Below are 12,010 nucleotides of genomic sequence, written 5' to 3'. Positions count from 1 at the left end.
TATCACAACTTGGTGAGAATCAAGGGGCACCCTCAAATATAGTCTACTCCTATTTTTTAAATGAAGTAATTAAAATGAATGTGAATTCGCAAACTTTGTAATAATAAACAATCTAATAGTTTTCAAATGACAACTGTCAGCAATGAAAAATTGCATACTAAATTGAGATTAAAAGCGTGCAAGATGAATAAAATTTGCTTTTGCCTTGATTTTTATTAAACAGTTTTCACAATACTAAATCCGTGATACGACCAATAATTACGAAACTTATTCTCGTTGATTTTACGTGCTTGTGCTCACCTGAAATAAAGAACCGAATTATGATTAAATATTAAAGTATATGTAATTTACTTTTCTAAAAGAATAGAGCTATAAGATAGAAAATATCACTGTTGTTATCTTCAAGATATTTGAAAACTGATTCGTGTACAGCAAAATTTAAAACAATGGCTAACTTTTAACCAATCAGAAAATTCCATTTCGATTTTCGCTGATACCGCTGGAACGGTTTGTGGCAGAATGTTCTATTGTGAATCTAAACCATTCTCGAATCCTTCTGAAGGTACACAGAAAATTTCATTTAAATCAATCCAGCCGTTTAGGAGGAGTTCAGTGACATACACACGAACAGACGAAATATATATATAAAGATATATATATATATATATATATATATATATATATATATATATATATATATATATATATATATATATATATATATATATATATATATATATATATATATATATATATATATATATATATATATATATATATATATATATATATATATATATATATATATATATGCATACAGGGTGTCTCAGTTAAGCGTTTCAGAACTTCTAAGAGGGGTAGGGGGCATCCTGACGACTCGAAATCATATAGCAATGTGGGGTCGGAAATGCTTTCCTGAAGCGGTGACGTACACAGACGCACCATAAAGAAAAGAGACCGTAAGTGAAAAATCGCTATAATAATACATCGAAAGAATTATATGGTACATGGGCCAAAGTAAGTGTTCGAAGTTTCTGCCCCCGGCTACAATGCACACCTCACATCTCCGGCGCATGGACATTCGAACATTCTGCAATACTCCAGGCATATCTCGCAGGCAGCTACTGCGATTCTTGCTACCAGCATTATCAACAGGGGTGTCATAAACCAGTGTTTTCATATGACTCCAGAAGTGAAAACATGATAGGTCGGGTGACCGAGGAGGCCATATAATTTTTTCAATGTATTATTATAGCGATTTTTCACTTACGGTCTCCTTTCTTTATGGTGCTTCTGTGTATGTCACCGCTTCAGGAAAGCATTTCCGACCCCACATTGCTATATGATTTCGAGTCGTCAGGATGCCCCCTACCCCTCTTAAAAGTTCTGAAACGCTTAACTGAGACACCCTGTATATATATATATATATATATATATATATATATATATATATATATATGGATGGATGGATGGATATAAGATTAAATAGTGCGTTGGTCAGTGTCGGATATTTTCTGAGTAACTGATAGTTAGTGACTCAAATTAAAGCCAAAACTTGTATTTGTTCATTTAGTTATTATTAAAAAGATATAAATAATTAATCCAGTATTTGCAGTCCAGTTTAGCAATATAGCTTAAGCTTGAGGTTAAAAAAATTCCTTTAAAATTGTAATATTTTGAAAATTTTGGTATCAAAGTAATAATAATGGTCGCTTGTGAGGTTATATTTTTAAAAATCTAATACACGTTTCAAATAAAAGCATATTGCGAAAGTTATAAAGAAGTATATTTTGCATATTTTATACGAATATATAAAATATTCAAAAATAAGATAGTTATAAACAATAAGAGAAAAATGAGAGCGTTGGTCAGAGTTAGGTATATTGCATATATACAATATTAGGGTGGGGGAGGTGTTCAAATTAGTGCCATACTGTAAGTATTTTAATATTTGCAATATATTTTATTATATTTATTACAATATGGGTGAAATAGAAAATAATCATGTATAATCAGTGTCCATCAATTCGTTAATATAATACTTTTAGTAGATTTATATTCATTTCAATTAATATTTGTTCAATATTCATTCGTTAGATGGTCTAATGTAAAATATAAATAGTTTTTACTCAATATAATAATAAAAACCGAAATTATAGCCAGGTCAAATGTCGGTATACTTAAAAATCTGTTATGAAACAACTGAAATTGAATAGAATCAGATATTACAAAATGAAATTTCAGTACAAGAGTCATATTTTAACCGCCATAACAATTATAAAATAATAAGAAAGCCCATAGAAACAATTTTTAAGGCTTACTAATTAAGATTTATTTCAAATGTGCAATAAACTAATAAATTTCGGTGTAATACCCTAATAATTACTAATGTTCTAGGCATTTGAAGATTATGGTAAAGGTTTGTATGCATTCAAGATTATTATGTATGCATAAAGAAAATTATAAATTCCCTCAAAGAGTTAATTTAGTCTCAAAAGGAAGTCTTAATACAAAAGACATCGTAAATTGGAGACAGTTACGAACATTATACTAGTTAAAATCAGTTACAAAATGTTTATAATCAATATAAAATAAATTATTTTAAAGAAGCTCTAACATGACGCGATAATAATTAACAAAATTATAAGTATTTTAATTAGTTTGTTGCCCAATAAACCTTAATAGAATGTTATAAACCAAAATAAAGATGGTTTATCAATTGAGGTAACAACGTTATCAAGCATAAATCATAGTAAAACATAAAGAAAAAACAAAATTACGAATTAAAAAACTCGTTGAGGCATGATTTTTGAAACAATATATATTTTTGGGGAAAGTCATGTGGATAAACAGAAATACACGCAGAGAACGACCTCGAAGCAGGCTGAAGTAGATTTGAGAATCAAAATCCAGTCATATGATTTGACAAGTCAATAATAGTTTTTGAAATGAAATCATTAACTTTTACTACGATTAGTAGCATTTTGTTTAAAATCATAAGCATATTTTAATAATTGACCAAAGAAAAATGTATTTGATTTACTAACCATTTCACTAAAAAATCAGGTAATTAAGGTACAGGAATGAAACAAAAAACTGGAAGTATCACAATAATTTGGGACAACTAAAAATCATGATTATTCGATGAAAAGCTCAATGAAAAGTACTTAAATGTACACATACGAATATTAACAAAGAACAAAGATAAATCGTTCTTAATAAGTTGCGATTTTTTGGAGTCATGTGCATTATTTATGGCCTTTGGGCCAAATTTAAGTAACCTTTCCTGTGCTTTAAGGTAATTGCTTAGGGAAAAATAAAAATAAAATTTTAATAAATGAACATTTGAAACCCCCAAAATAAAACAACGAAGAAACATTCTGAAAGCACAAGGCTACAATTTAATAAAGCAAATTTTTACATTTTTTTTAAAAAAATACTTTACGTATTTGTTTAGCGAATCTTGATCTTAACAAATGAAATTTTGGTGACAATGGACATATTTTTTTTATTGATTTTACAGAAAATCAAGTAGTACAAAAACAACATATTTTCTCTCTTAAAAAAATCAACAAATTAAGACGTAGATACAGGAGCAAAATGATTCCACAAATGGTTAGAATGGTTAAACGTTTCCATCATTAATACAAAAATTCTTAAAAATTAGGAAAGACTCATTACAGATGCTATATTCAAAATGACGAAAATTACAAACCAATTACATATTTATAATACCAATAACGGGATGCATTTTATAGTCGGGATTTTGAAACAGATTGACACAATTTGAAAGCAAACAACATTTCCTTCATATTAAATATAAATCATTTAAGAAAAATAATAATTTACTTCATACAAAAGTTGATCCGATATAAACCGCAAAGAATTTCGTTTGGTTGGCAAAAATTTAAATTGTAAAAAAGAAAACATTTTACCGGCGATAAAGCCTAAGAGGGAAAAACCTCTTGGCTATAAACACCACACGATGACGCTAATGATATCTGGCTGAAATTTAGAGAAATTCTGTGGGTTTTATGAAAGAAAGATATTGTGCTAAAGGTACTGTAGAATATCTGTTGAAACAAGAGGTTTTTATAGAGTTTAGTTGCTTTCAATAAGCCAGTTTCTGCTGCAATGAATTGACTGGCGTCGTAACCATAGTAATACCTTCCAGGCAAACAATCTGAAATTGTAGAAGAAATGCAGTTGTATCTGGTTAAGAAAAAGCACAACCAGGAGTTCTTCTTTCAAAACTAGATAATTATTTAACTTAATTATTAATATTTGATTCTTGTACCGCCATCAAAAAACTTAGAAGAATTAAAATATTCTAAAAAAACATATATTTTCACCCTTCCTTATCACACTGGCCTATGATATTTTTTTAACAATTTACACTTTTATATTAAGGTGGTACTTTATTAAAAAAATAAAATATTTACTGTTTATTCATAGAGACAAGAAGAAAACTGGTTGTACGTTACAATATGTGACCTTTTACAGTACCAACTTGTGAAATACTTCGGAATTGGCGTTTTCCCCTTAAAAAATACAAAACAAAATTTAATTCTTCTGTCACGGTTGCACAGGACTAAATGCTATTTATTTCATAATAACTTGGTAACTATTTATGTTTTAGATTTGTTTTTGAAATATAATGCAGCACTCATTCTGTTTTATGAGTTTAATTATATGTATTCTTCGTGTTATTGCTGTCCAAAACTTATTTCAATTTTAATCTCATTTTACCATTTCAACTGGCTTTATTACAAATGTCAAATATTTGTTTAAAATTCGGTTGCATATCATACAGAGCAAATGAAATATTAATCGAAAATCTAGAACTTCGAGTATAATATATATTAAACAACCTTCTTAAATTAAATAAATAATGAAATATTTCTAGTTTAAGCAAATATCAGATCCCATCTGTTTTACAATGTCTATTTAAATAAGAAATTTTAACTATATGATATAAAAATTTTAAAATAAACGTAATCAAAGGTAGAGATACTTTGATTTTTTTTAATAATTTACTGATAGTAAAATTCAAATTGGATAGAATTGCTTGAATAGTTCGTTAAACTTTTTCCTTATATCTATGCAATTTCAATTACAGTTTTGTTTGATTTAATTTCAAATATAGCGATTATAAAATATATAATAAAACAGAAAAAAGTTTAAAAGTTTATTATATTTTTATAGGTTATTATATTTAAAGTTACAGTATTCAAAGTTTATTTTCAAAACGTTTTTGAGAATAGCATATCTTAAAATTACAAAACTTTTATAATTACTATTAAAAAGTATTACTATTTCCTTCAAAATATATACTACTTGATTTGTTTTAAGCCTTTCTGTATTCTATAATAATTTGAAATAAGGAGTTATTCGAAACAAGTTTCTATGTAATTGGACGAATGTAATGTATTCTTGTGACGAAAAAAATAATTCGAAATTGTAATTATGTACAGAAGAGATGGCTGGTGTTACAGAAAAATCTTCGAGTGAATTACATACATTTTTAAGCTTTACAGCGCACCTATCTTTACTTAATTATAATAAATAGACGAATTTTAGCAAACGCAAATATTGAGTTATTTCTCTTGTCTTAAGTAATTTGTTAAAATTGTTAAAGCAATTTATATTATAATTTAATATGACTTTTATTTGTGAAGTATATTATTTAATAAATTTATAGATTAAAAACTAAATAGGCCTCTCCTTAAAAAGAAAACTCAAAATTGTATATATGTATAATTGTATAATATATTTTTTGCTTGTCAAATAATTTATGCTAATACAAGTTCAATTAAACATAGACATCACGTTCATGAGGAAAAATGTTCTGGTCATTGCTTACTGTATTTCAATTACTAGGTTTTCTGTGACAAAATATAAGATTCTTAAGCCTTGTACTAATTCACTTACTAGCTCATTCTTTAATACTCCAATTCACTTATTAACAGATTCCATTTATTGAATCATTCCATTCATTGAATTACTCCATTCAATGATTTTTCTAATAACTAATTTATGCCTTCACTCTTTCATCAGCATATCGAATAGCTAATTTACTTCCTTTTTTCAATCGTACCATTTTTTCTTTACCTCGCAATCCAGGAACACTCTCAGTAATTACTACATTAACGTGTATGAGTAATTACTGCAGAAAATAATTATTAACAGTAACTACTGCACAGTTTTTACTGCTCTAATAATTTATAATAGTGTTGGAAAATAATACAGTTATATTGTATTATATCCTGATCATTAACAACCATATCTCAATTTCTAGGTTTTCCGCGATAATGTATACGATTCTTATTGCACCATTTTTGAATTCACTTATTCACTGATTCCATTCCTTCAATCATTCCATTCACTGACTTTTCTTAAAACTAATTTGCGCATACACTTTTTAATTATCTGATTTGTTTTACATTTATTTTATTATTTATTTTATTATCTGATTTATTATTTTATATTTAATAGTGTTTTTTTTCATTCTCCTGCTATGTCCAGAATCAGTCAGAGTAATTCTAGGCATGCATTAGATATGCACTATTCATAAATATGTCTTGACGATTCCTGTTAAATAATACTAGTTTCAATCCATATTGTCTTTTCCCTAACTAACACTAACCTATTACAAAGTCACTTGCATTAGTTTTATAATGATTTATTTTGTACAAAATTTTTATCGATAATATTTAGGATTTATTGCTAACCACTGAATTCTCAGAGCAAAAATAGCGATTATAGAGAATGAAGCACCATATTATCTTAATAGCAGTACATTCACTTTTGCTCATGAAACTGAAGTTTGCTCATTGAGGAATTGAAAAATTAAACGCTTAAATTAATGGAACCTAAATAATTTAAAATTTTATTAAGTACCATGCAGGGAACATATTATTTTAATGAATGTCAATTCTCACAAGTGAAAAACAAAGTAAATTTTGCAAAGTGTTTTACTTTATCCTCCATTTACATAGAGAAATTCAACATCGCAAAATTAAACAGTTTTCCATAAACGTACAGTCCGCAAAAAAAAACGAATCACCCTGAATAACTTTTGTTCTAATGATCGGATTTTCACGAACTAAGTGTCAATCTTAATGGTTCCTAGAGGTGACCTCAAATATGCTAATTAATTAGTGCTAACTATTAATTAATATACTAAATCAGACACAAAAACGTACTTTCTCTGAATAAACATATAATTTTTTTTACATATTTGGAATCTAGACACTTGAATTAGGGGGGGGTAGACAAAATTTTGAAAAAATTGGATCGTAAATTGGGTCGCAATAAAGGTTTATATATTTGGCGATAGTTCAGAAAACCGCCAAAAAATGTCGCCTGCGCAAATGAAAATTTTAAGATAACCCATTGACTAATTCGGAAGAGGAACGCTTAATTTTACTAGGTTGCTAGGCAACCATGCTATGATTGTAAAAAAATTGAAATAATGTTGTGTGATTGCTCAGAGAGGTTTAATTCATTCTTAATAGAAAATATCTCGAAGTTTCTGGGCAATGGACAATTTTTAAGCTGATTTCTCTCTAAAAAGTAAAAAAAAAAAAAATTTTTTTAATGACCTTTGAAAAGAAAATTTGAATCGATTTATAAATTATTTATGATTTTCTAAGTTTTTAGAATTTAAATACATGAACTTTTTATCTGATATTGTTTAGATTTTGCTGTTTTTGCTAAATTTATTCGAGGATTTCATACTAAAATCAAATTAACATAACTTATTACAGCTATATACAAAATTTTAGGGATAATCATTTTTACAGCTTTAACCCCTAGGGGACGGGTGATTCATGAAAGCATTCGTACAAAATCAGAATCAGGATGTAAATAAATAAATAACGGTAGCTTAAATGCAGGCGTCGCTAATTTCACAGACTTACTTTGCCTTGAATTTAATTATTGTTAGTTTAATCATATATATAATCAATGTTAGTTCAAAGTATAACTAAATAATTTTATTTTGAACTAAGTAATGGTGAATTAAGTAAATCAAACAATTATAACCCCGCCCACAAATAAACTGCTAAAGAATTACTTTGATTACCAGTTTTATCTTTTTACCCTGGTTGTTACTGTTTTATGCTGTCACGTATTTGTGACAGTCGGAGCGAAAGGGTTAATCGAATCTTCGAGGCAAAACATTTTGAAGGAAAAAAAAGTGCTTGAAAAAATAAATGTAGATTGTATAGTAGTTCTAATGCACATTCACAAGGTTTTCTGTAATTTACGATATTTTTTTTCTATAACTCAAGGAATTGCTGAATGTGTAGGGGCATTTTAAAGACATTGAAATATGTTATGTTTAAGAATAAGATATTGAAATAATATGTTGCATATTGTATGATTTGTTGTTTATAAAATCACGTCATTCTGCTAGATATTTAGGTTACATGGTTTTCTTTGGATAAAGATGATTAGCAAATTGCATCCTCGTGTTTCGATGCATTCTGAAACTAACGTTCGCAAATTCACCATACAATGTCGCAAAGCATATTCTTCAATTACGATAAGCTACATTTACCACCAAATACTGCTACTATGATTATTTTTCTTATATATATCTGATACACTCCTTTTAAACAGATCCTTAAAATACAGAAAAACTTAGAAGATAAAATATTTAATTTCATTAACTCAAAATATCCGGTCTCAAAATTTTAATTTTTAAGTTAAATATAACTTTAACAATATTGATGCCATTACGTTTTTAAAGACCACATGAATCCTGTTAAAATATTAAAATGCATGTGTTTACTTTAACGAGTGTAAAATCCTTATCAAAATAATGATCAAGAACTAAATGTAAAACAGTATAATTGACGATAAAAACTCAACTGGCTTCAAAACATATGAAGAGGGGAGGTAAAAGGGTTCAAATATAATCGCCCATTCTCAAGACTAGTCAGGCTTGAATAACTTGTGACTTTCATTATTGGACGCTCAAAACCTGTCTACTTTTATTATTATCTATTATTTTTTTAAATCAATGAAGTTTTTATATTTTCGATTCAGTTTCTTGGGATTATCCATTTAGTTACACAACATAATAAATTATTTCACTCGATATTAAAATAAGTTTTGAAAAGGTATACTTTATGTATCGATGCAAAAGTTTATTCTACATATATTTTAGGGTATGCTTTCGGAGTATTTTGATCGAGTTTATTTTTACCCTTATTTGCTTAAAATTATTAAATAATTTGCTTAAAATAAATCATTCAAGCTACATGATTTAATGCATTTATAGTATAATAGTAAACGGGACTTCCATCGCATATTCTTCACCTTAATACCGCTATCATTAAATAAATGGAATAAGCTTAGATAAATAATAAAAGCTAATTTTTTCCCAGTTTTAATTTTCAAGGAATAATATGTTTCGATCAAACAAACTTCATTCTGGAAATAGCGAAATTATTGAGTAGGTCCCATAGAGCAATATCATTCTTATCCTCTTTTGACGAAATATAGGAAAAATTAGTTTTCACAGTTTCTGTAAAAAGTATGTTAGCCTTCTTGCCACGTTTTTTTAACTAAAATAAGTTCGGAAATTGCGTATTTTTTATAAAATTTTTTTAAAATCAGATGACTCTAAAATTGGCATGGCTTCGGAATCTTCTTACAAATTTCAATTTTTAGTATTTCCTACTTAACGAAGTAAGGCATTTTCCTGATAACAAATTATACTACAATAATATCTTGGGAATCGTGCTAAAGTAAAAAATTAAACAAAATAGTTTAGTATATTATCAGGAAAAAAATCTACTTGGTATCATAAAGAAAGAGTAAAAGATAAAATGAAATAATTAGTGAATCACACGTGATCAGATAATTAAAAATTTAATTTCACAATTAAGATGTTAGGACGACATTTAAGATACTGAGATATTTTAAGACGCTTAAAAATTTGGCTACGTATTCGACAGCTTTTTATGTTCTGTATCTTTATACTCTTTGTAGTGACTTATAAAACATCAAAACTATATTAAATAATCTATGTTGAAGTAACGAGAAACAAAAAAAAAGACAACCAATAATTTATACTCTTTTTTCAAAAAAAAAAATAGTATGCTTAGTAAATAATCAGCTGTTTTGCATTAAATAATTTTAAACAGTGGAATGTTTTTAGTTTCTTAACAAGGTTTTATTCTCAGCTAGCAGACAATAATTCATTTTAAGCAAACTTGACTATAATTTAGAAGGGAATTTTACTTTAAAGAAAACCTAAATTAAAGAACTAATAAAATTGATTAGTATATTAATGAAGAAATAATAAACGTAAAAGGATAAAGAATAGATTCTTAAAAATGTCAAAATTTACTTAAATAATTGGTAAAATAGTTCTGTGAAACACTTGTGAAACACTTCCGGAAATTTCTTTTAAGATTAAGACGATATAGGATAAACCAACCAGTGATGAAACACACCCCAGTAAAGGAACATTTCATAGATATTTTTTAAAAATAAGATTTGAAACGTTTTAATTTAGACTGATTGGTAACAGTAGCTTACTACCTAGCAATAGGAAATCATCTAACAATGCATAGAGTTACCTGGTCTTAGAGTCTTCTCTGGAAAAAGTTTTGAATTTGTTAGTATCTGTTCAACGCCTTGTTTCGTTGACACAATTATAAGATCAGTGGTGATAGTTATCAGTTTAAAGTACAAATAATTGCATATAATAATGCTTTCTTACTCATTGTGAAAAAGATAATTCAAAATATGGTAATTGAAGTTACGTTTTATTTATTTCAAGCATCATAACATTAGCAAGTACTGAGATTAGGGGGTGCTTATTAACTGGATTACCAAACGATGAAAAACCAATGAATAAACAAGTGTTCATTTAGTAGGATTTCTTCAAGTTAATGAAAATAAAAGAAAATTTTTAATTTTTCTGTACTTTTAGTCATATTATACATCAAAATTATGTTGAAAGTACAAAAAAGAACTTCTAACCAGTGAAGGAACAGGCATGTTTCTTCACTGGGAATAGATTTCCCAGTGAATAAACAGTATGTGTGAAATATGATTTTACATGGATAATTAGTAGTTCTGTGATATAGAGGACCCCTGTAAATTCAGTTAAATGTTGTATGAATAAAAAAAAAATTCATTTCAAAATGTAAATTTAATTGTTAAATTTGTTTAAAGAATTATAATAATAATTTATTAATTATTTATCGTTATAAATGTAGTGATAAGTTATTACATCATACCTTAGACACCTTAATAAGCTATGTTTACTGACCAAATATAATAATAAAAGCTTGAATAATAATAATAAAAGCCTTTGTGCTAATAATTAGCTAATTTATTATCTTATTGCGGTCTTTAACGTCCAGACGGAAACTGGTAGGAAAAATCCATTTAAAAACCATCATGCAGGTGAAAATGGGTGAAGTTTTTTTAAGGCGACATCCACCGATAACTCAGTGCAATGCGAAGATAATTTCGAAAGGCAAAACTTCCCTTAGAGAATAATATTCGAAATACTGGTTTTAATAACTTTAAATGAATCTTTAGGAGAGAAGTAGCCCTGGCATCCTTTTAGAAAGTGATTGCATTTACAATGCGAACGAAACAAGAGTTGAATACTGCCCTTAAACGGGAAAAATCCTTGGCCCTAAAAATTATAAGGATTTATAATAAGTACCTAAGAAAGAAAAAGTACCTCCATTGGTAGTTTTTCCTTACTGAAGAATTCTTTGAGATATTACAGAATCAGTCCCTGCTGTATATTTCATTGAAAAAAGCGATTCATGATATGAAACAATGACCGCAGCAACATTTTACAAATATATTGCAAATGCTTCTACACATGGCGAATTAAAAATCCTATCAAATTCCCTATTTTCCTTGTTTTGGATAGGTATAAATCTCATATCAATTTGAAACTGAGCAAGTTATGTTGATCGAAACAAATTTTCTGGTTTAGTTTTCTACCTAATTCGGGGAAATCTCCCGT

Source organism: Parasteatoda tepidariorum, chromosome 6 (assembly GCF_982258835.1).
Source record: "Parasteatoda tepidariorum strain Cologne lab strain chromosome 6, Ptep-v5.0, whole genome shotgun sequence".
NCBI lineage: Eukaryota > Metazoa > Arthropoda > Arachnida > Araneae > Theridiidae > Parasteatoda > Parasteatoda tepidariorum.
This window is presented reverse-complemented; position numbering follows the sequence as displayed.